Raw genomic sequence first — 24,774 nt, forward strand, 5'->3', positions numbered from 1 at the left:
GCGAATTTTCAGTGCTCACTGAGAAATTCCCTCCCGATACTGTCCTACAAGTGTCTGCGTTTTATTATTTTCATTCGTGTCTTCGTAGTCTTTACTATATTTCTAAATCCCCACACCTCCACTCTGGAGAAAGGTATTTTTGTCGAGGCTAGCCCCCAACACCACCCAATCAAGGCTTGCTAAGCTCTCTACTTTCCTGCAGAGTTAAGGGAGTGGAGAAAGCCACGAGTGACTGGATTCCTGAGTGAACATGCGTTGTTCACACAAGACATGTCAAGTACCATGTCTGGGGCTCAGAGGGAGGCCAAAGCCTTTCTGGGGGCTGGGTGCAAATACTGACAGTGTGCAGAGAATGTTCACCATAGCTTTCTCTCCCCAATCCCAGATGCTTCTAGCCTCAAGAATGCTTCCCTTCAGAGACTGCTTCTACCGAGATGAACTAAACTGGTCTCCTTGATCCAACTGTACACCATAAACCCTGCTTCCTTGTTTAGCTGTATGTGATAACCCCCATCTCATTCTCCAATGGTATTCAGTAGCCCTGCCTCTCTGTTCAGTTCCCTATGCCAACCATGCTGACCATCCCGGCTGCTGCGGTTTCTCCAGAAGAGAGCCCAGCCCAGTCCACTCCAGCTTACTACCTGCCTGTGCTTCTCCTCTCTCCATCCCCCCCACCCCCCAGTTACATCCAAATCCCTGGGGTCGCGCAAGGCTGCATCTCCGGAGCTCCTGTGCCCACCACTACCACCATCAGCTCCACTTCTCTTTACTGTTGTATGTGTTTTACAACATCTCAGAGAATCCAGATGAAAATCATAAGCAGAATGCAGCCATGGATTTATACATATTTAAAAAAATGTAAAACGTAAGCAATGGGACTGCCAGGCTAACTTCAGACCAAAGAAAGAGACTGAGATCCCTAAGGATACAATCAGGAGAAGCTGGCCGGTCTCCAGTCTTGACCACACTGATTTAGGGGTAGCATGCCTCAGCTTGAGCCTGGCACCTCTGTAATGTGTTCCACTGCTGGGCCAGCCAGGGGTAGACAAATAGGAGACAAAGAACAAAGATGGAAACAATGCCACAGGTGTTTTGCAAGGGCTAGGATTTGGCTGGGACATTATTTTATTTATCATGGGATGAAGTAAAAGAGAAGCCAAACCCTAAAGAGATTCTGAGGTGAAAACATCATTGCCCAAAAGTGTTTTGACGCTTAACCCAACACCAAAAGATCCACTTTTTATATTTATTCTCAATTCTACTGAATGTCTCAGGCAGAGTGGAGTTAAGGAGAACAATAGTAACAGACAGACACACAAACAGGCACGCGCACACGCGCGCACACACACACACACACACACACACACACAGCCCTAACAGGAAATTTATGCATAAAAGGCAACAAGAGAAAAAGATGGAAGATCTTCCAGAACTAAAATGGGTGCAGCTAAATGTCGCCAAGGCAATAGGGCGGGAGGGAGGAACGACACTCAAAGAGGAGGCAAAGACTCGGGGAAGGGTCGTTGGAGACATGAAAACAAAAAATAAAACTTTCTAGAAACAAGGAGAGTTGGGGAGTGTGCACTAACTTGGGCAATACCTCCTAAAGTGCCCTTCACCAGAGCTCCTAAGGAAGCCTGGAGTCAGCCCAGGACTCCAGCCAATCTTCGCAGGGCTCTCACTTTACAGGAAGACTTGAGGCCAGGCTAAAGGTGGACCATCATAAATAAGAACTTAGCCCAAGGCCTAAGAATAACTCAGCCTTTGCCAGCGTTCTGGCTGCCACAGGACAGTGATAAGGCTTGGGATAAGTGATAAGTCAAGATAAGGGTCCTTTTGTGTCTGTCTGCTGAGTCAGAAGTCTCTGCTCAGAAGGGCTGCTTGGCTTCTATCTACATATCCTTCTCACTAGAGGAACTGAACTCCTACACAGGAGGTAGCAGCTTGCCTAGAACTGGACAGAGCAAGCACCATTAGTGGTGGTAGGCGGGCAGTATGGGGGAAAACAGTGAGGATATAGGACTGGGTCTACCTGGAGCCTCCTGTTCAGAAGCCAAGGCTGTCTGCCTCACGGTTAACCATCAAGCAGGCCAGGCTGCTGCTTGGCCTGAGACGTGTAACTGTAAACAGTTTCCGATACAATTTGTGATGTGCTGGGTCTAAAGCTAAAGAAAGTTGCTCCACCCAAACCCTAGGGAAGCACTGAAAACACATTCTCATAGTTCTTCATGTTGGCTTGCCATTCATCTCAAAGTCATATATGTTTTAAGTAGTGCTTGAATGAGAACTTTTCCGTTCACTGGGCTTCTGTGAACTTGCTTTCATGGGGGAAACAGATTTAGGACATGCCTGAGCTGCTGCCCTGCCTTTAAATAAACTGCCCTGGGACCTGTCCTTGCCCAGAATCAGACCTGGCAATGGCTGGGAAGAAGCTCGGTGCACAGGGCAGGTAACAATAAACTGAACTACATTAATTAGCCCACCCCATCCCACCCCTGCCGCCCCCTCCCCAGCCCTGCGGTACTCCAGCACTGCCTAGGCTGGATCCTGGCTTCACCTTATCTCCATAGATACCTGAGTTCCCGCCCTACACTAGTCCTCCACCTGTGCTAGCGAGGACCATGGACATTTCCACACAGGAAAAGGGGCGTTAATAAGAAAATCCAAAATGTAGGAGGCCACTTCAATACAGAAACAGCACACTTCTCTAATCTGAGACTCAAGGATTAGGGACAAGCAAAGGTTAACTCACTCAAAGGTTAGCACACACTGCTAGGCCCTTGGCCATAAAAGAAGCCAGCAAATCAAGCCATCAAAAGCTAGCTTTAAAATGGGTATCCCGAAGCGTAACCAACCACTTGCGCACATTGTGTACCTGCCTGTCCACCCCAGACAAATAAAGACTCTTTCCCAAAGCAATCTCATCTTAGGATGCTGGAGATAATCAACTTCATTTTCTCTTAAGAAAATGTCATCTATACACTAAACGTATATATATTTTAAAAAAAAATATGAAATGCATGCCTTAAAAATCTGGTTGACAGACTCACTTTTACTTAGGGGCAAAACTCAGCATTTAGGCTTACAAGTGGAGTGAGCCTGGGTTATACATGTGATGGACAGCCTGAAGGCTCCGGGGATTGAACCTAGGAAATGAACCTAACCTGCACATGTTAGGCAATCTCTCTACCACTAAAGCACACCTCTAGCCTAGTTGATCTTTAATATGCCCAACCTTCCCTGACGGACGCAGTCACAACCAACAATGAACCCTTTGAATCCACGGCAGTAAAAACTGACAGCAGCCGTTTATGAGTCTGCCATCAATCAGCAGGTCCAGCGAACCTCTTTAGGTTCCAAGTTCCTTACCTACTGCTGCTGCACACTGGAAAGCCAGGAACAAGTTTAGCTTTGAGAGGAACTAAATAAAATATAAGATGTGCAGATACCTTGCGAGATTATGGTAGACAAACGCTCATTACTGCTAGGATCCTTAGAAGATCTACAAGTCTCACTGTGAACTTGAATACACAAGTTACCGGATAGTTCAAACTTACTGAGAGAGGCTGGAGAGACAGCCCTGAGGTTAATAGCACCGGCTGCTCTTCCTAAGGACTGATTCATAGCACCCACGGGGTGGGCTCAGGATTGTTTGCAACTTCTGGCCCCTGTGAGTACCAGGCATGCACACAGTACACAGATATACATACACACAAAACATATACATGTAAAACAAGGAGATATTCAGTTCCGAGAGACAAGACTCCAACATATTTTGGGCAGAATATTCATGCTCTAGTCTAGACATCTTGGCTCTCTACAGTCTTCAACTTTCTTGTAAAACTCTCCCGCTGGGACCTCTTGGTCCAGGCAAACTGGTCCAAGCAGGTACAGTGGTCGACCCAAGGCTTGTTCAAGCTTAGTCCCCGTGACTAAGGCTTTTCTTCTAATCCCAGATGACCTGCATCCACCACCCCCTTTTCTGCTCTTCTCTTCCACAACCCTAACTCTTCATCAGTCCCATGAAGTCAAGAGAGCTGCTCCTGGCCTCCCTCTGTCACAGGGCTCAGCAGGCCACTCTCTTCTCCTGTGTTGAGTACATTCTGGAAAACACATCACTTTATACTGACCACTGAATTTTTTTTTTAACAGATTTTTGGACTTTGCTTAATGGCATTTCAGAACAGAACAGCAGACCACAGAATAGCAGCAAATATTTGCCAAGCTATTATGTGTCGAGTTGTTAAAAAGCCTGGGGGCAGGGGAGGCTTTCCTCCCAGACATCCAATTTCCATAGGGATGGCTCCTCTCCCATTGGGATGGCAGAAACTGCAGTTGACCACATCCAGCAGGCAAAGAAATGTACAAGCATCCCAAGCAAGGAAAGCACAACTGAATGCAAATCCCCCGAGGATCCCTTCGGGTAACCTGGGTACCAACACCCTACACACAGTTCTTCTCAGTTAGCCTTTTCTCTCTTTGTTTTCTACATAATTTTAACTCCCAAATGCCAACTCCAGTTTTTAAAAAGAGGGGAGAGGATAACCACACCTCAGTGGCCTTTAAACTCTGTTCTATCTCAGTCTCAACTTCTGGGGATTCCATTCGTCAGCTACAAACCCCAGACCATACTTAGAATAAATAACTTTTTTTTGAAGAGTTTCAAATACTGTAGTCTTTGAACAAATGTAGATCATATACTGGTATAAGACTGGTTACCCCCATAAAAATGCAGAATTCTTAGACACTTGAAGTCACCCAGAAATATAGCCTGAATATACCTGTCAGAATGTCCCACCGGTGTCATAGAACCAGTAAACTACCGCAATGCAAACCAAGTTTTCCAGAACCCCAGAAATAAACCATGGGTTAGGGATGCTGCTTGGTGGTAGAGTATTCGCCTGGCATACACAAAACCCTGGGTTCCATCCTTAGCACAGGGTGTGGTGATACACAGCTGTAATTCCAGCAGTTGGGCTATCGGAGCAGGAAGGCTGACAACTTAAAAAAAAGAATCAAAATCTGTATCACTATCCAACTCATCATTCTAGATGACCATGTGAGAGAATTAAGGAGGGGTTTCTAGTCAATGTTCAAACACCTCACCATTTGGCTACTGGACTTCATTGGATCCCTTCTATGTTTTGCTGAGATACAATTATCCAAGCATTTAAACTATATTTAGAAAACTTAAGTACTTGAAAGTGATGCGCGTGCGCGCGCACGCGCGCGCGCACACACACACACACACACACATCTGAATACTTTCAAGGAAAGGTACTAAATCAACGTGGACGAATGATAAAATTCTAAGAAAACAGTAACAGAGACATAAAGTCCTTCAAATCCAGGGTGCAAGCTCCCATTTGACTTGGTGATAAATATGCCCTTTCATAATAAATATACAATAAGGCGAATAAACATGCTCTCTCACAAACTCTGATAGAGCGTAGTGTTAGACCCCTAAGTTCTCTGATAAACACAGTCACAACTTTCTGTATAGAAAAATAACAAACAACACCTACAACTTCCTAAACATCCTATCAAATAAATTACCAGCATCTGTATTTTATATACCCAATGATTATATATACTATACCCAATCATACTCAAAATCTTATTAACAGGCTAGATATTAAAAGTTCCACACACACTTTTTTTTTCCCTCAAAGATGACAGAAAAAAAATCAAAAGTAACCTCAAAATATAACTTTTCATGAGGGGTATTTTTCTCATTTGTTCATTAGAAATTACCACAGGAGGGAACCATGACCCACAGTTTTCTGAGGCCACTCGTGCAAAGGGACACACACTGTCCATCTCCTACAGCATCTTAAGTATAAAAAATGATATGAATCAAAACTTCTGGTGGTTCAGGCTGGCTAGCACTCTTTCCCCGTGCTGAGACAGGGAAACGATCCTCAGCATGGTGCCTGAGATAAGTCAGTCCTTGTGGCAGCATGTCAAAATGTCATAAACAGTGATTTATTATATCTCTAGAGTAGCACAAAGCTGCTGACCTAGGAGGGCTTGACAAAGGCCTTGTTTACAAAGGAAGACGTCTAAGAGAGAGAGAAAACTGGGAAGGCTGGAGGACAGCACCACTTTCATAATTTATGAAACTTCTCTGTTTACGGCCCTTCTCCAAAACACAATGCACCTTTAAAATGAGACGTCAAAATATTACAGTATTACAAAGCACCACAGCCTCCTTCTAGAAGAGAAAGTTGCGCTTCTACTCCCCCTACCCCCAACACATCCTGCCTGCAGAATGGTTTATTTTAAACTTCATCAAAGAACTAGAACTTTAAATAAGTACCTGCAGAGGGGTTACTTTCTAGGTATACTGTGTCAGGAATACTTACAAGAGAGAATTCAAGCGCCAACCAGAAGCACGCTTTTATTGCGGTCAATTCTAAGCCTCAGGTGTTGGCCAGAACACTTTTCAAGAAACTTGATGAGAAATGCTGAGGGGAAAAAAAAAACCCACTTTACAAAAGAACAAAAGGAAAGATCTAAGGGTGCTTTGAACAGGCTCGGCGGCGCATGTTTTCAGTGAGACACCACAGTGCAGCCAGAGCCAAAGCTGGACTCTGAGTGGGACAAGGCCTGGGAGAAAGGCAGCATGAGGGGGTCATTCCCTCCCTGCCAAAGGTTCTGACACCCCACATCCTAACTCATTTAAAAACTCTCTACCAATATGGCAACATTTTTCAAAGGCCCAAACAAAAACTAGATGTACCTCCACCCTGTGGACTATTTACCCCTCAATCTACTGTAATAATTACCTGATAAATAATTAAGGGTGTCTCTAGATCTCCTTTTTGCAGTAGTTAACATTTGAGGTGGAAGGGAGCATTTTGCATTTTGTTTTTTACATTCTTAAGTGATTTTTTTTTTCTTAAATTTTTTCCCTCAGTGTCTATTAACTGTACAAAATAAGGGGTTTCAGTATGGCATTCTCCTAGTGTTTATAGTTGTACCTTAACCCAATTACCCTCCCTTGTCCTTGGTCCCAAGTCCCCCACCCCTTTATTGGGCCCCCCTTCCTCTACTACCCAAAGGCAGTATTTTAAAAGCAAGTCAGCAAGCCTAGAGGAATAAAAGGGCAATTAGATTCTGAAAAGACAAAGTGTGTCTCTATTTGCATAATAATGCCACCTAAGAATCAACCCAGCCACACCTCCTAACCCTTCACCAGCTTGTGCTTCAGAGTAGCCTGGGAGGTCAGTCAAGTCCCTAGTGAGTAGCAACTTCAGGTATGGCTTCACGAACGGGAGGAAAATGTTGCTGAAGACGCTGGAACGTGCATTTGTAAGTATCTGCACACACAGCATCAAATGTGGCTTTTATATTAATTAGAAGAGTTCTCACTGTTTTCTAAGTCCTGGAAGGTTTGGACAGGAATTCTGTGCTATCCAACCCTAAGCAACCCTCAAACCAGCTTACTTATCTCACAAAGCAAGGCATACAACAAAGTGAAAAGAAGTTTGAAAATTAACTGAAACCTTAAACATTACCACGCCGCGCAATAAACAAACGTGTGTCCTTAACGTCTTCCTTATGCTCCATTGTTATGCATACAAAGGAATACGTGCCAACGTGAGGACTAGAAAGGGCACAATGATGACACCTCTACAAAACGTTGCTAACTCGGTCAGGTCACTCCGCTTTTTCAAAAGCACCACCTCCCTCCACCACACCGGAGAGGAGGGGAAAAAAGGGCACAGCCTGGCAAAACTCCCCAAAAGTTATATAAACAAAAGAGAGAGAGAAGCCCAGTGTGGGCTTCGCACCCATGTGCTACTAAAATTACATAACACCCCGGTGCAGACACTGAATGAGGAATGATTCTGCACTACACCCCCCGCTCTCTCCACTCCTACACCTTCCTCCTTCGCTTGAAACACCCCAATGCCCAGCGAGGGAGAGTGGACCGCTTGGGATGTTTCTTTTCTTAATGAAGTAAATCCTTGGAGAGTTGGAGGGACGTTAAGGCCCGAAGTTTGAACGTGCAACAGCCGCAGAGACTCTCCGAACCTGGAGCCAAAAGGACTGACAACGCCAGCCACCCGCGAGGCCTCCTTCTTCCCCGCGCGGTGCCTCCCGCTGGAAAGTTTTCCCTGCGATCCATTGCCTGCCTGACTTTGCAAGGAAGGCGAGCCAGAGACCGGAGAGGGCCCCGCAGAGAAAGACCTAGAAAGCTCGGCGGGCGGTGGCGGCGGTGGGAGGAGCAGGCTCCTTACCTGGGCGACTCGGAATGGCCCGCGGCTCAGGCTGGCAGCGCCCGGGGCGGCGAGGGAGCGGGGTGCACACCACTGCTTAGGCCGGCGCCCGCGGCCCTGCCCCCGCCGCCTCCTCTTCCTCCCTCGCGCGCGTCATGTCACGGCGATCAAACATGTCTGTGCGCTTCGCCGCGGTGACTTCCTGATTCTCAGCCGCTCGCGCGCGCCACGCACTCGCCCTCGCCGCCGCACGCACCGCCACTGCCTCCCGCCCTCTCGCCGCCAGACCCCGGCGGGTCTGCGTCCGGCTCCCGGGAGGGCTCCGGCGGGAGGAGCAGCCCGCGCAGCTCGCCACGCACTAGTCCCTAGCGCACTGCACACTCGCGCCAGCCCGCCGCCCCCTCCTGCCCCTCCACCCGACTTGTGGCCCTGCCAAACTTTTTTTTTTTCCGGGTTGATTGGTGTCCAACTTCCCTCCGTCCCCATCCCCCAGGCAGCCCCACCAGCCCCGTGCTCACCACCATCCGCAGCCAACAGCAACCCGGATAAAAATAATAATGTAATCCAGGCGGCGGGGGCGAACGCAGACACCCGCACCCGGCGATCTCCCGCGGGTACCGGAAACCGGTGCGAGCGCCCGGACCGGAGCGCGGGTGTCTCCTGGAGTCCGCACCGCTGCGACCCGCCCGGCGCGGTGTCACTGTGTCCAGGCCGCGCGGCCTGGTGCGGGGCACCGGGGGGCACTGTGATGGTGTGCGCTTAATGGCTGGAGGGCGCCCAGGGGCTGGCAAGCTGGACCGGTGATTTGGGGAAGTGCATCGCGACACCTTTGCAGATGGCGTGGCCGTTTTGCAATGCCAACGGGAGGGGAGGCGGCCCGACATTAGGGGGAGATAGGGGAAGGGGTGAACTAGGTTGGGATGGGAATAAAGCAAACTCGAAAGCAGGGAGCGAGAAGGAAGGGGTGAGTGTCATCGCTGGGAGGAGGCTCCCGCTGGCTCTCCCCGCCTCCCTCCTTCTCCACCCCCCATTCCCTCCCCGTTGCAGCCCTTTCCCTTCCCGGGCGAAAGCAACGGCCGCTACCCGGGTGCGCACGGGTCCTGTTGTGACAGTCAGGCAGAGAGGATTATCCGGATCATGGCCTCCCGAGCCCTTAGCCGCCGCAGCTCTCCCGGGTCCCTGTGCGCCCCTGACACCCAGACCATCCCAGACGCCCCACAGCCGCGGCTTCCGCGGCGCAAGTCAAGGAAAGACACCAAGCAAAAGAAAACAAACCCAGAGAGGCGGGGGAGGGAAGGCTAACGGAGCCCTGCGGGCACCTCGGACCTCTTTCCTTGGGGCTTCCTTCCACCCTCCCGCAATGGGACCCGGGTTGAACACCCTGAACTTCAATACCCCAGCCCGCGCTGCCTCCAGGTACCAGACAGTGAGGTCCGTGGCGCCACGACCACAGCCCCCGGGGCAGCCCCTTCGCCTGAAGGCCTGTCACCAGACAACATCCCCCCCCCCCCCCGCTCCCCCTCTCCCCTGCCCGAGGGGGACCCGAGGAGTGGAGGCAACACCTCCGAGCCCGCAGGCACTGACTCCGCCGTAGTGGCCGCCGCCAGCTCGGTGAGCCAGCCGGGACTACAGCCGCCTCCAAGGTCTGCTCGCGTCCCCGCAGCCGGAGCCCTTTAAACAAGTCTCTGGCGAGTAGCAGCCGTGTTGGTTGGCGCCCTGCCGCCAGCCCGGGCTCTTCGCCCTCCTTTCTCGTTTCCTTCCAACTCTAATGGGGAGGATGGCTCGGGGTGAACTGTCGCGTTTCCTTCCAGCTTCCCTCTCCGTTTCCCCCCAGACTCTCTCCTTCTCCTGCCATCAGCCCTCCCCATCTCTGCTTTTTTAAGGGGTTGGGGGATGCAACCTGGTCGAGAGTGTGTTGCAACCCTGAGTTGGCAGCTCATCGCTGTCAGCCTGCCCGGGGTCAAGGCTATGGCTTGTTGGGATTTATTCCCCTTGCCCCCTTGAAATAGTAATTATTACTGTTGTTATTAGAATGGCAAGGTTCGGCTGAAACTTTCTGGTTTCTTCTTCTATCACCGCCCGGGAGCTGTCGTTAGAGCACCTGAGGCCCGCGAGGAAGAGGCGGGCTTTTTTGTTGTTGTAGCGGTTGGCCCGCCTGTTTGTTTTGGTCTTCGAGCATGCACAATAAATAATGATTAGGATAAGGATGCATAATCCGGGGCGAAGGCGGCGCGGTGCCGGAGGGGTTCGGCTGCGACTGCAGCAGGGAGGCCGGAGCCGGGGAGAGAAGAGAAAGGAGTTGTAAGTTATATTTACCTTGCTCGCGAGCAGTGTGCTGGCTGAATCTTCCCTCTCTGAGTCACCCAGAGTACAGAAACAGAGGGAGCGAGGACTAGATTATGAATATGACTTCATTGATGACAGCCGTCCCCTCCTCTTCCTAAACTCGGGCTCCGCCCCGCGTCCCACCCTCGCCGCCTCCACGGGCGCCGGAAGACGCGCCGCAGTTGGCCCCGTGCGCCGCTCCTCCCTGCCCGACCCGGCGCGGGTTGGCGGGACGCTCCTGTCACTCGCCTTGCTCAGCGACTCCGGGCGCGCGGGGGGAGCAGGGGGCGGTGTGCAAGAATGTGGATCGAGACAGCTCTACTGTATGCGTGGATCCGTGTGTGTCTGCGAGGCGCCGGCTCTCCGCTCTGTTTGTGCCTGGAGCAGAGAAACTGCGCAGGACAACGCAGTCAGCCCGCAGCCCTGCTGGACTCGGGCGCTGCATGTCCCTCGGCTGACTGTAATCATCCGAGCTCCTCAGGGGAGGCTAGGGGAGCCCCCGAGCCAAGGGGAGGATAGCCGTAGTAATAGAGCATAGTAGTTCGGGGGAATGTGGAGACCGTGCTGGAATTTAAGTGTGCCTGCGCCTGCCAGCTCGAGCCTGCAGAGAGAAAGGGAGGGGACGGCGGGGGCAGGGCTCCGAGTGGCACCAAAGCTGTTTGTGGCACAGTGTTGACCAAGGGAAAAAATGGGCATTATCATACCAGCTGAAACTTTTTGGACAACCCCCACCCCCACTTCTCCCAAAGCTGTCATAAATCTGCATTCTTCCCAACCATCCCAAACCCCTAGTGAAAAGGGAGGCGGCACAAAGAACGAGCCTGCCAAATCTGTCTCATCCCTAAAGGACTGCAAGCGTCCAAATGCCAGCGACGAGAAACAGCTGAGAGGCTGGGCGCCTAGTAAATAAATAAACCCAAATAAACCCGCCTAACCCCTCTGTTTACTTCTGAAAAGCACGAAGCACTCTCACATCCCCTCACCTGTCACCTTCAAGTAAAATATACACAAATATATGTCGGGGGGAGGGGCAACCCCGTGGGGGTGGGGCGGGAGAGTCAGGGGGCAGCAGAACCATGGGATCTGCTTTTGATTTAAAAAGGGAAATAAATCTCATTCTCTACAGACCGGAGTCTCCTCTCTCTTCCACCCCACATTTAAGACCAATTAAGGCTACAAACTGCAATTTGCCTGCACGTAGTGGTTTTGAGAGCGAGTGCTTCAGTCTCCCTTGAAATGCAGTACATCAGCTGGACCCTAGGTCACTATTTGGTGAGGCAGTTTTATTTTTAGTTTTATGAAGTGTGAAAGAATGTTAGGAGATTTTAAATCAGGGGCCTATTATATTAGACTCAGATTAATGTAGGTGCTTGCCTCTTAAAATTAAAACTGCTCCTATGTGGTCCTGTTATGAAAAGTATGATTTATCCCTTATTTTGCAATGTAATGGCTTAAATTAGTCATTCAAAGTGCACTGTGACTATTTGGTTGAGGATCCCTCCTACCCTGGAGTAAAATCCTGTTTTAAGACGGTTTATAATTTTACAGAATTGACGGTGTGAGTGAGCAACAGGGTCTGAAGTGCCTTTCTAAGGATGCGCAATCTTCGGGACTGGGTGTGTTGATGACAAAGAGCAATGGGGAAAAAAATGTCAGATCTGGTATGAGCTCATTAAGCTTCAAGAAGTGTTTATATCGCTGGTCCAGACCTGGGAGGAAAGGCTGGGAAGGCTCCACTTTTACCCTGCAGGGAGAGCGAATGATCACACATCTTACAGTTTTATAGTTTTCCAAAATGCTCTTACTTGCTTGTTAAATTCAGCTTCCTTGCTTTTTTGTGTACCCCAAAGTGAACTTCTAAATGAAGCAAAACAAACAAACAAACAACAAGGACACTAAGGGACTAGAATAGAGTGTGCCCCAAAAGGTGTAATATTGTTCCTCTCCTTAGGATAGGCGAGTCTAACAGTAGCTGGGAATATAGTCTGAGAAACACTAAACACAATTAATAGTGTAGTAAATGTATAATCTAAATACTAACTTCTAACTGCTTAATGCATTTCAGCTCTATAGAAATATAGCCAGAAGCCTAATTGTGTATAATAAAAGGCTTTAACCTAATGACAATGCTTACCTTTATTCATTAACAAGGATTAGGTTTTAAACTTTAAGGGCCCAATTTGTTTCCTTCACATGTCAACTTCACAGCCCAAGCTTAACAATTTAATGATGTTACACTGTCTGTGTGTGTGTTTGTCTTTTTCTCTGCATCTGTGTCTATTTCTCTCTCTGTTTCTCTCTGTGTCTCTATGTCTCTCTGTGTGCCTGTCTGTGTGTGTGTGTGTTTTCATGTTCATTTTTCATTTGCCTCTGTATGTATTTGACTCTCTCTCTCTCTCTCTCTCTCTCTCTCTCTCTCTCTCTCTCTCTCGTGTGTGTGTGTGTGTGTGTGTGTGTGTGTGTGTGGTGTGTATGTTGCAGGGGCTAGTTAGCCCCAAATGTCCTAGCATTCACAGTCTCCTGCCCCAGGTATGCCACACCAGTCCAGCATGCCCAGCATGCCTTTACCTTATTCCCTTGTGAGTAAAATTTCACCTCCACTTAACCATGACAAATCTTAGAAAGAACAGCCATCATCTTTCTGACAGTAAAGCTAGCAGCCATTCCTCCTGGCATTTCGTCAGAGAGAAGGGAAGGAGAAAGCCTTCCCTTTGCTATATGTGTGTTTTCCAGCTGACATCAAATTTTGATGCAGTACTTGGAGGGGTCGCTACCCATACATTATATGCACGGCTACAAAATGAAAGAGCACAATCTATGGTTGGGAGCGCAGATTAAATATAGATATTTGCCTCTCTTTCCCCTCACATTGGCCTAAGAATGCCTCACCTTCTCCCTTCGTGTCTCTCCTCTGAAGAATTGTCTTGTCTGTAGCTTACACTGCCGCAAGTAAGAATTTTATCAAAGAACTCTTAAACTCATGAGAAACGAAAAGGCAGCAGCGTTTGCTCCATATGAAAAAAAGGAGTGTGGAGTATATCACATGTGCTTCATCTCTACGGTAAAGCAAAATATAGCAATTGATGATGCTAAGGAAGAAAATGAGAGGTTCTTTTATTTTGCAGAAAATCATAGAAAAACAACTATGGTTAGAGGCTAAAAGGACCAGGGGATGCTGCACAGGATGCTACATTCCCAGGAAGCTTTTTCTTGGGGACTTTGATGAGTCATAATGTGTTCTCTGAAGTTGCTTTTCTCTTTCTAGCTTGGTATCAAGGGGTGGAAGTTGCTTTTTCATGTCTGCTTGGCCACATCTACTTGTTATGTAAGTCTGCTTTGGCAGATGAGAATGTCTTTACAGAGTAGATACTGAGTTTAAAAACTGGTATCTGGTTGCAACACCCTCATGAAGAAAAACTGCAGGCACAAAATTTGGAAACTTCTAGTCCCAAGAGAGTATTAATGTGGACTAAAATGTTATGTAGCTTCAGGCTAGAGCAGGTAAGGTCATTTAGGGAATGAGTATTTCATCTGTAGTAATAGAGATTGAACTTTGACAGACTGAATCAGCTGACATTTAATTTAGTGAAGAGTTTAGAATTAGCAAGAAAACTGATTACAGAAATAAACACCCTTCTCTCCCCCCATAAACAATCTGAAAAAAAAAATCTTGTCTCTCTATAAACATTTCTCTAAAATGCCATCCTAATTTTCTTTGTGAGCATATGATTGTCTACTTCAAAATCCATATATATTCCCAATATATCCCAATATGTTTATCTTGGGATAAACATCAAACTTCTTAGCATAGTATTAAAGGCCCCTGAAGGGCCAGGTCTCTACCTTCTTTGTTGACTTTCCCAAAATGTTGCTCTGTGGGAGATCTGGTCTACCTGAGAGTACCTATGGAACTCTATAGATAGTCTGATCCACCTGTGACCCAACATCTTTCTAGTAGTCCTTGTGCCCTTGTAGACAGAAAAGCTGCAGGTCCAATTCTGCTCCCATAGCAACCACTGTGTACCTCCATTAGAGCACTTATTACTTTGATGCAATTATTTGTTTGGTATCCTCCACTAGTGCCTGTAGGGTATAGAATAAGTTCAATTCATCGTGGAAACCCCAGCAATTAGCTAAGTGGTAGCACAGTGTATTTTTTTAAAAAAAAACAAACCCCCTCACTTTGTTAAATGAAAAGATGAGAAATAGATAATAAATGTATCCAACATAAAGAATTCAGCAGGTCTTCACCACAAGTAATTACCATGTTAAAGAATAAAATTACACAATGTTCACACTCTTTATGATATTGTTCAAGCAGAAAATGTTTGTTTTTCGTTGTGTTCTGTTCAGAAGCTTCAAAGATGAGAAGAAGCTGCCCTTTTGTATAAGAGTATTGACAAGAAGTTTTGTTTACATTTGAACCAACCGAACTAACCAGAAGGAGCAGTGGTACAGACATGGTAGCTGTGTGTGTTAATAGACCCAGTCAGTCCTGACAGCAACTTTTGTTTGTATCTCCTTTGCATCACACACCAGAAGCTGGGCCAAGATCTTCATATATATCCTTTTATCCCTTTAACCAGATGAGAAATGTGACACCAGCCCCATTTTCTAGTTGCCTGTGCTGAAGGGGGTAAGTAATGTAGTTAAACAGTGCTCTCCAAAGTGGAGAAAGCAAGGCAATTCATTGTAATATGAGAAGGCTATTAGAAACTCTGGTTTTGCTTCATGGTCTTAAAATAATTCTCCTGCTACAAACCCCTCCAAAAAAAAAGAGTACAATAAGGACTTAATTTATTCACTGACTGTAGAGGCTTTAGGTGCCTCCAAAATAAACTAGTCTTATGCCATGCCCCACATTGGAAGAGCACAGAGAAAAGAATTGTCATAGGCAGGAGGAATGCTAGCACCCTTCAGTGCCTTCCTTGGCATTGACATCTCTTTAGGCTTTGACAGTGCTTCGGGTTTACAGGTTCTACCATAAGTGGATTCACAGATGACATTAGTGTCTCTAATTTTAGCCAATCAGCCCTCTTATTTATGAATCAACTGACTTAAAAAGATTTCTGAAAAGAAATCAGAGATTAAGATGGCAATAAGGTAAGCACAGGTGAAAATCAGGCTCCAAATTGCTACTCTAACCCCTATGAGTTCTTTCCAGCCATGTTGAGAAGTGAAACAATGAGAGTCTAATTAGATCTCACAAAGAAATCGGTCAAAAATATCCACAATTACCCAAGACTCGTTGAGATAGAGAATGATATTCACTCTTACTCATGATGAATTCTGACTTAAGCATTCATTTTGTGTTCAGGCGTTCCTTATTGATAATATGATGTAATCATAATTAGTGAGATAATTGAAATTTTTCTCTCATCTTCATCTTACTCCATCATATCTGCTCTGTGTTTCATAATATACTTGATATATTATTAGTACTGAACTTGAGTCTAATAAGGAAATATACACAAGTCATCCTTTATCTTACTTCCTTTCTAGGTTCAAGGGAAAAGTGATCAAACAACTTGGAGTTGACTAAATGAGGAAGTCAGAATTTTTTAACTCACCTTGATAGCTCTCCAGACTCAAGCAATATGTGTGTTCATCTAAAAACCACTTATTTATTTAGTGGTTAGTTAGTTAGTTAGTTATCTATCATGTGCTTACCTGTCATTCATAAAAGGTTCTTGATCCTTGCTGGAACACTGGTGGGGGCAGAGTATAAGTCATCTGAGAATTTACTGTTCCAAATTATGTGACCATGCTAACATGTACTTTTATTTTAATAGTATTGAATTAATTCTCTGAAAATTTCTTACGATGTATTTTGATAATATTTACTTCCCTCCCCCAACTCCTCCCACACCCACCCTCTCCATCCTCATCTTCCTACTTTGAGTTTTGATCCTTTCTTCTTCACTTTCCCATGGAGTCCATTTTGTGTTATCCAGCATCTCTTGGTAGTAGGGACTGCCCTGGAGTGTATTTAATCTAACAGGGGCTGGATCATCCACAACCCTGATCCCCACAGCAGCTATCAAATGCCAGTACCTCCCCAACTGGTAGTGAGATTTGGTGCCCACCTCGCCTCACTCCCTCCACACTGGGATTTGTTTGCCTTGAACTTACAAGGCTCTGGTATAACCTGCCACAGTCAACGTATGTCCTACTGTCCTGTTGTATCTGGAAATACTGTTTTTTTGAAGTGATAAACCACCTATGAGTTTTACAATATTTTGCCCCTTCTTCCACACAGATTCTGGAGCCTTGGACGACGAGGTGTGAGAGAGATGCTATTAGGGCTGAGCACAACACAGTCTCTTAGTCTCTGCATGTTGATCAGTTAAGGGTCTCTGTGTTAGTTGCTGGCTACTCCAAGAAGTTTCTATGATTAGGGATGAGAGGTGAGCTAACCTGTGGGTATAGAAATAAGCCTACTTTGTCCATTTAGCTGAGTGCTAGCATTGTTGTCTCCCCTAGGATCTGCGACTTTTCTAGCCACAGGTTCTTGGTGTCATTAACAGTCCCAGGTATGGGTACTACTCATGGAGGGGACCTTATTTCAATCAGAAACTTGTTAGTTATCCCCGTGTGTGCTACAGTTGTGGACATAGCTTGTCAAGTCAGTCATCATTACACCTTATGCAGTTCACTACTGAGTGAAATTTATGACTACTTTTCTACACTGGTAATATGTATAGCACCTTCCAACACTATGAAAGTTAGCTAGTATGGCTGGAGCTCCCAGATGAGTACCAGTTCGAATCATGTTGCATGATTCGAGTATGTGATATTTTCAGCAATATGCTTGTGGACAGAGATTTCTGTCCCGCCTGGTCCTGCAGTCATTCAGTCCCAAAGAAACACACAGAGGGCTACGTTAATCATAAACTAGTTGATCTAGTAGCTCAGGCTTCTTATTAACTCTTATAACTTATATTAGCCCATAATACTTGTCTGTGTTAGCCACATGGCTTGGTAACATTTTTGGTGAGGCAGTCACATCTTGCTTTCTCTGTGTCTGCCTTCCTCTATGTCTGGGTGACCACTGCAAACTGACTTTTCCTCTTCCCAGGATTTTCCTGTTCTCCCTGCCCCACCTCTACTTCCTGCCTGGTTGCCCACCTATACTTTCTTCCTGGTTACTGGCCAATCAGCATTTTATTAAAATACAAGTGACAGGGTACAAGCCATTGTCCCACAGCACTCCCCCCACCTTTAAAAAAAAGAACTCTGAATCAGATCTCCTTTGGTTAGCTTTCGTCCTGACCATTATCTATAACAACTTGTAACCAACATTCTAAAGAAAGGCAAACATCCATAATCCATTTTTTTGGGAATGTGGGCATAGTTTTATAGGCTACTTCCTGCTGATTTGGGATGGGCATTGATAATCTTATGGGGACCTAAAGAAAATTTAGAATTTTGATCAAGTCCTGACTGAAGACAGCCAGCAGTCTTGAGGCTGTTCTGGATGCAGAATTCAGACATCTGAGCCATCTGCTCCTATCAGAAATTTCTCAGGGGATCTTCCTTGATCAAACCTGGTTTTTCTTAATCCAGAATGAATCCACAGCTTCTCATTTCCTGTAAAAACAAAAGCAAAGCCTCTTCTCCAAAGTAACATATCTTTTGACTTAAATTTTAAAGTCAAAGCATTTTCTTTTTTTCTATTGGATTAATTTAGCAGCAATTAAAATCAAATGTCTTTAGAAACTTTTGCTCCTTCCTCAGTCATCGAACAATTTAAAGACAACATTATAATATACAATATTCAGACTCTGTGTATTTTTCGTCTTTACATGGTTTTATTTTAACCTCCATTTATTTTAATTTTATTTTTAATTTTTGGCTTTTTGAGACAGGGTTTCTCTGCATATCTTTGGCTGTCCTGGAATTCACTCTGTAGATCAGATTGTCCTTGAACTCACAGAGAGGAGGCCTGCCTCTGCCTCCCAAGTGTTGGGATTAAAAGTGTGTGCCACCACACCTTGAACTCACAGAGATCTGTCTGTCTCTGCCTCCCAAGTGTTGTGATTAAAGGTTTGTGCCGCCATACCCACTACTCTCTCTTTTTTTTTCTTTTAAGGACTTTATCCTTTCTTTTTCCTCCCAAGTCTACATATATTTTTAAACACAGTAAAAAGTTTAGACGTATTCTTCATCGTTGAATCTATCTTTACTGTATATCTCTCTTTTTCATACCATATGTGTCTTTAATTTGTTAAGCGATATGGCTAGGATTAAAACCATGGCTTTGACAGCAGGATCCAGCCCATTCCTTGGATTTTTTTTTGAGAGTCTAGCCTCATGGCAGAGGTACTGGTTGGAGCCATGTTTATTGTCACAACTCTATGGCGTTTCAAGGTTCCTACCACCACCAAAAAGCATGTGGTCAGCTTTTCATCAACACCATTTAAGTGTTTCGTGGCAGAACCTCTTAAAAGAGCTGCAAGGTTTTGCAGCTAAAGCTGAATCAGGAAGCCCCTCTTAAATGAGAGCGCTTGCCTCTAGCAAGCACAGCCCACATGAGAAAGTGCTGCTATCAAGAAGCCGTGCTTAACTCTATTCTTTTCTATCTAGAATAACTTCCCAAGCTCTCTCAGGCTTATAAGTGGATTTAGTCAGTTCCACATTGGAGTTCACTGCTGAGTGAAATTTATGACTACTTTTCTTTGTTGGTAATATGTATAGCCCTATGAAAGCTATATAGTATGGTTGAAGCTCCCACATCGGTACCAGTTCGATTTTTCCATGTTGTATGATTTGAGTATGGGATATTGTCAGCAATAGGCTCTTATTATCATGTTCTGGAGGGTAACCAAGAATATTGGAAATAACCTATAATGGTTGTGGGTCTATGGGATCCCATTGGCCAACAACTCAAAAAGGGACAACTCATTTGCGGTATGAGTTGGGTTTTATTTGCTAGCATAGAGTATCTAGTTAGGGTATTCCCCTCCCAATGTAGGCTAACTCCATTAAAACCTTCATATGTGCATATGTATATATTTTAGGATGCTCAATATCCATTTTCTTCAATGGGTCCATATGCTTCATTATATTCTCAAGGAGCTCTTCCCTCAAGGTGGTAAGAACTATTAAGAAGCATCACCAGTCTAAATAACCCATGAAATTTTTCTGATAAATCAATCCTCTCCATGACTTTTACAAAACTGTGCAAATTAAACTCAAATACTGTGCATTCAACTCAAAAATAAGCCAGCAGTATGTAAACACAGAAATAACTACTAAAATTACCTTAGAAAACTATATAAAGAATATGAGATAAGTAATCTGTTTTGCATGGTGTGGGGTTGTCTGTTCCCAGGTAAAAATACTTTCTTGTCCAATATGGCTCAAGGGGCAGACTTTACTGGGGCAGCAAGGGAAGGAAGAAAAGGCAAACAAATCCATGCAGAAAAGCTGAAGTTGGCTGGACTGGGTTCTCTCATGGAGAAACCACAGCATTCCAGAAGCTCAGCATGTACAGTTGAACAGAGAGGCAGGGCTATTGTATACAGCTGAGTGAGAAGGTGTGGCTTTCACAGGCAGATAAACAAGGGGCTGATGTTTATGGTGTACAGCTGGATCAGAAGGCAGGTTTAGCTACTCTCCAAAGAGTAGACTCTGTAGCGGAGCCGTTGTCAGACCATAAACATCCACAGGGAAGAAGATATCGTGACCTAATTCTTTTCTGTACACACAATTAACAGGGGGACTTGGAACCAGAGGAATGTATTGCCATTATCCCACAGGTTGGGTCATTGGCATGACCATACTTGTAGCAACAACACACATTCCCTCAGGACTTCAGTCCCTCGGGGCTTCCTCCACTCCTCACAAAAGTACATTCCATAACAATATGGCTTCGTTTTAGCTTTCAGTACTGTTTTTAACCAAAGAGTGATGAGCAGAAAACAAGCATAAGATGTTTGGAATAGGTTTAGAAGCATCTGGATTCTGCACCGGGCAGAAAACTTTTATCTCCCTTCCAAAAAACTGAACTGAACAGACACTGACTTCAGCAAGTGTTGGACATAAAGAAAATGATCACATTTTGTGAAGCTATGTGCATATCCATTACTCATCCCACCAAAATTGTTGTGATGTGTGTTGGTGTGTTAGGATTATACAGATTATTTAGAAGCTTTGGGTGAAAGTCTTTCCATAAATACATGGAGAAATGGGAACCTCTGATAAAAGAATATCTATCATACCCAGAACTTAAAGTTTCAAAATATGTCTGAATCTAAAGAAGTCAATATGTATATCCTGTCAATATTTTATTAAAGCATGCTTTAAAATATATCTTCTGCCAGGGACATTTTCTTATTTGTAACCTCAATTTTTTGTTGTGCCAGTTTATTTGAGCTTATGGTTCCAGACAGCAAACCAGAAGTCAAGTGGCACTGTAACCCCTCAAGGCCCTCCCCTCGTGGCATAGTTCTCCCAGTAAGGTCCCACTTCCTAAGGTTCTATAACCTCCTCAAAATGGTTCTTCCCAGGAGAGCAAGCCTCCAAATACCTGAGCCAATGGGGAGGGGCATTTCTCCTAACACTGTATAATTTAACCATCTAGATAAATGACTATTTATGCTTCCAAACAACCTATTATTGCAAATATTCAGACAATCACAGAGTGTATATTAGGATTTTACTTTGAGGGGTAATCCTATAACTTCCTATAGCAGTCAGTGATTTAAAAAGTGCATGTCAATTTTAGAACTTCTATCTTCAAAACGAAACAAGCACAATACACGAGGACACAAGGTCGAGTATTGGATTGCCCATAGCTACCTCCAAGGTTACAATGTTGGTTTCCTCAGCCTCTGGTGGTATACCATACCACACTGTTTTCCTGAAAGACACAAAGAAGAAGGTGGGGAGGGGTGGATAGAGAGATGGCTCAGCAGCTAAGGGCACTGGCTGCTCTTCCAGAGGAACAGGGTTAAATTCTCAGCATCCACATGGCAGCTCACAACTCTCTGTAGCTCCAGTTTCAGGGGATTTGACACTTCACAGCCATGCACATAAAATAAATTTAGATAAATTATTTTTTAAAAAAAGGAAGAAAAGAAGGAGGAAAGAAAAATCTTAATCCTTAGAATCGTGTCTGTAGCTCAGTGACAGTCATCAGGGCTACGCTAGGTGAATCTGAAACCATGGTGATTCTCAGAATGATGGTGGAGACATGACTGTTGCTCAAATAGTAGGAACAAAGGGAAGACAACATCTCTTTTCCTTACTGAAATTTTTACACGATATAAATGTTTATATACTTAAGGATACCATGTTCTGTTTTGATGTACATGTACATTGTGCAATGCTCAAATAAGGATAAACATATCTCTTCAAGTTAGCATTCCTTGTAGTAAAAGCGTTCAAAAATCCTTATTACTATCCTTATAATTATCTTTAGTTACTGCACTTCATACTGGAAATGATGAAACTTCATGCCTTGACCAGCCTTCCCCTACATTCTCTCTAATTTCCCCAACCTTTAGTAACTATTATTGTCTTCTCAGCTTCAAATATATAAATATATATATATATATATATATATATATATATATATATATATATATGAATGATTCCTCATGTAGCAAGAGCAAGTGGCACCCTCTGTCTTCTCCCTTCTTCCTGCCCTCCTGTCTCTGTCCTGGAAATAACTCTAAGTAGCCAGTTTGGCCAGAGCTGACTGCAGCTGATGCAGTAGCCTGGGAAGCACAGCCCAAGAGGACCAGCCTCTATTGACTCTACAGAGCTGAGTTGGAAGCGAGGCTTACCTCAGAGAGACGTGGTAACCAAAGAGCAGCTTCATGAAATAAGACTTGCCTTTCCTGAGTGCAATGCCCTGTGGCCCTCAGAAGTCAGTATTCTCTGTTGTCTTCCTTCCTTCCTTCCTTCCTTCCTTCCTTCCTTCCTTCCTTCCTTCCTTCCTTCTTCCTTCCTTCAACTTTGGCCTCATCCATCTCACATCACCTCTCATAATTTACAACGAGTATAAAAATACCTTTTGGAACAATAAGAGATACACATTTCAAAGACTTTGTACCTTCAGCCAAATGTTTTGCTTTTAGGATAGGTGTCATAGTTACATCCTCGTTGCTGTGATAAAATGCTTTAACCAATACAACTTAAGGGAGAGTTTGTTTTTGCTTACAGTTCCAGAGGGTAACAGTCCATCATGCAGGAAGTTGATTTTTGCTTACAGTTGTAGCGAGTAACAGTCCTTTATGGCGGGAGGACACAGCAACAGACAGGGAAGGCATGGGGGCAGAGCAGGAGGCTGCTCATCACAGTGCATCCACAGTCAGAAAGCAGAGAGGGATGAATGCTTGTGCTCAGCTTACATTCTCTTTTGTATGTAGTCTAGAATACCAGCCTAGGGAATGGTGCCACCCACAGTGGACTAGGTCTTTGTACACGGATTAACCTAATCACAATCATCCCCCACGGGTATGTCCAGGGCTCATTTCCTTGGTAGTTCTAGAGCTCAGTGTGTTGGGAATTAAGATTTACTATCAAAATAAGTTATTAAAATGTGGATCTTGTGATCAGGGGTTTATGTATCATATTATATGAATCTAGCTAAAATAGAAATATTTTACTCTCGCTTTTGACATATGGATTGCAAATGAATTGCAATGTCTTGCAAACATACAAATCAAACTTAGCTCTTCTAATGTATGGTATGTTTGAGCTTGGGTGTGCACAGGTGTGTATGTGCATGCACACACACACATGTGCCCAGACATATGGAGCCTAGAGGTCAATGATGCGAGCTCCCCAAAGCTTTAAGTGCATGCTACCTCCTTGCTTCTCACCTGCCAACATGATTTCTTTTCTCCTTGCATGTTTCTACCATTGCCATCTTCCAAGAGTGAGATAGTCAAGAGAAGCCAGAACAGAGCAGATGCCAGTGCATGCTATCTGGGAGCTAAACAAACTTTTCTTTGTAATTTATCCTGTCTTGGCTGTTTCATTATAGCAATGAACAACAGATGGATTACTTTTTGTTTGATGGCTTTGTTGTTGTTGTTATTGTTTTTTGGAGACAGGGTATCATTCTGTAGGTCAGACTGGCCTGAAATTTACCAGCTTTCACTCAGGGCTTCTACCCTAGTCTGCCTATGGGATTACAGGCTGGAGCCACCATGTCTGACTATAGGTTTTCCTTATTGTTGACACTGAAGAACTCGCAGCATGTTTTGAGTAGTAGTCCATTTTTTTTCTGATTTTGTAAACCAGATCAGATCCTCATTATGTTGCTATGGATGGCCTAGAGTTCTCTATGCAGATCAAGCTGAATTTGCACTTATCCTCCTGCCTCTGCATGCTGCATACTATGATTACAGGCATATATCAAGCATGCCTGGCTAATTTGAGTAATAGCTCTTTAATTAAAAAAAAATTCCTTCCTTCCTTCCTTCCTTCCTTCCTTCCTTCCTTCCTTCCTTCCTTCCTTCCTTCCTTCCATTATGTGAGTTCCAGTGGCTGAACTGAGGTCTAACTGAGCAGACTCTCCAGCTAAAATATTCGCCCTTCACTGTGTGTGTCTTGCAGTTTGTGACTATCTTTTCCTTCTCTTGACATTGTTCCAGTGTAGATGAGACATTTTAAATTTTAATGAACTCTAGCTTGCCAATTACTTCTTTCATGGGTTGTGTCTTTCATGTCGTCTCTAAAAGGTCACATTATCTTGTTTGTTTATTTGTTTGTTTTTCGAGACAGGGTTTCTCTGTAACTTTGGAGCCTGTCCTAGAACTAACTCTTGTAGACCAGGTTGGTTTTGAACTCACAGAGATCTGCCTGCCTCTGCCTCCCGAGTGCTGGGATTAAAGGCATGCACTACCACCCACCGCCTGGCGGTCATGTTGTCTTAGAGGAATTTTATGGTTTTGTATTTACATTTAGGCCTGTTTTACATTTTGAGTTAATTTTTACACAGAGAAATTACTTTATATTTAGGTCCCCTTCCCTTCCACCCTCCTATCCCTCCCTTCATTCTATTCTTCCTTTCTTCTTTCATGTTGTTAGCCAATTGATTCAGCATGACTTGTGGAAAACACTGTGTGTCGGAGCAGAGGTATTGTGTGTGTGTCTCTGTTAGTGTGTATGACTATGTGTGTAGGTTATAGGTCAATCTTAGATGCTCTTTAGGAGCTGTCAAGGTTGTTTCTTTCCCAGTTTCTTTCTCACAAGCCCTGAGGCCTAG

At 44.9% G+C, this 24,774-nt stretch overlaps 1 protein-coding gene across 7 annotated transcripts in view; it reads right to left on the bottom strand.

Moving 5' to 3' along the window:
* Window positions 1-10,687, bottom strand: part of Smarca2 (SWI/SNF related BAF chromatin remodeling complex subunit ATPase 2) — a 168,931-nt gene extending 158,244 nt beyond the window's left edge. For 3 of the 7 annotated variants that reach the window (XM_048438755.3, XM_048438749.3, XM_085693741.2), the window contains exon 1: window positions 10,542-10,687. The gene's annotated coding sequence lies outside the window, so the exon portion shown is untranslated. Of the gene's footprint in view, window positions 1-6,365; window positions 6,468-8,246; window positions 8,507-8,743; window positions 8,857-10,541 lie in introns of those variants that run through there. The other 4 variants (XM_085693742.2, XM_085693744.2, XM_085693745.2 and 1 more) reach the window with 4 other exon arrangements.
* Window positions 10,688-24,774: the final 14,087 nt, after the last annotated feature.

Source organism: Myodes glareolus, chromosome 7 (assembly GCF_982192425.1).
Source record: "Myodes glareolus chromosome 7, mMyoGla1.1, whole genome shotgun sequence".
Lineage (NCBI taxonomy): Eukaryota > Metazoa > Chordata > Mammalia > Rodentia > Cricetidae > Myodes > Myodes glareolus.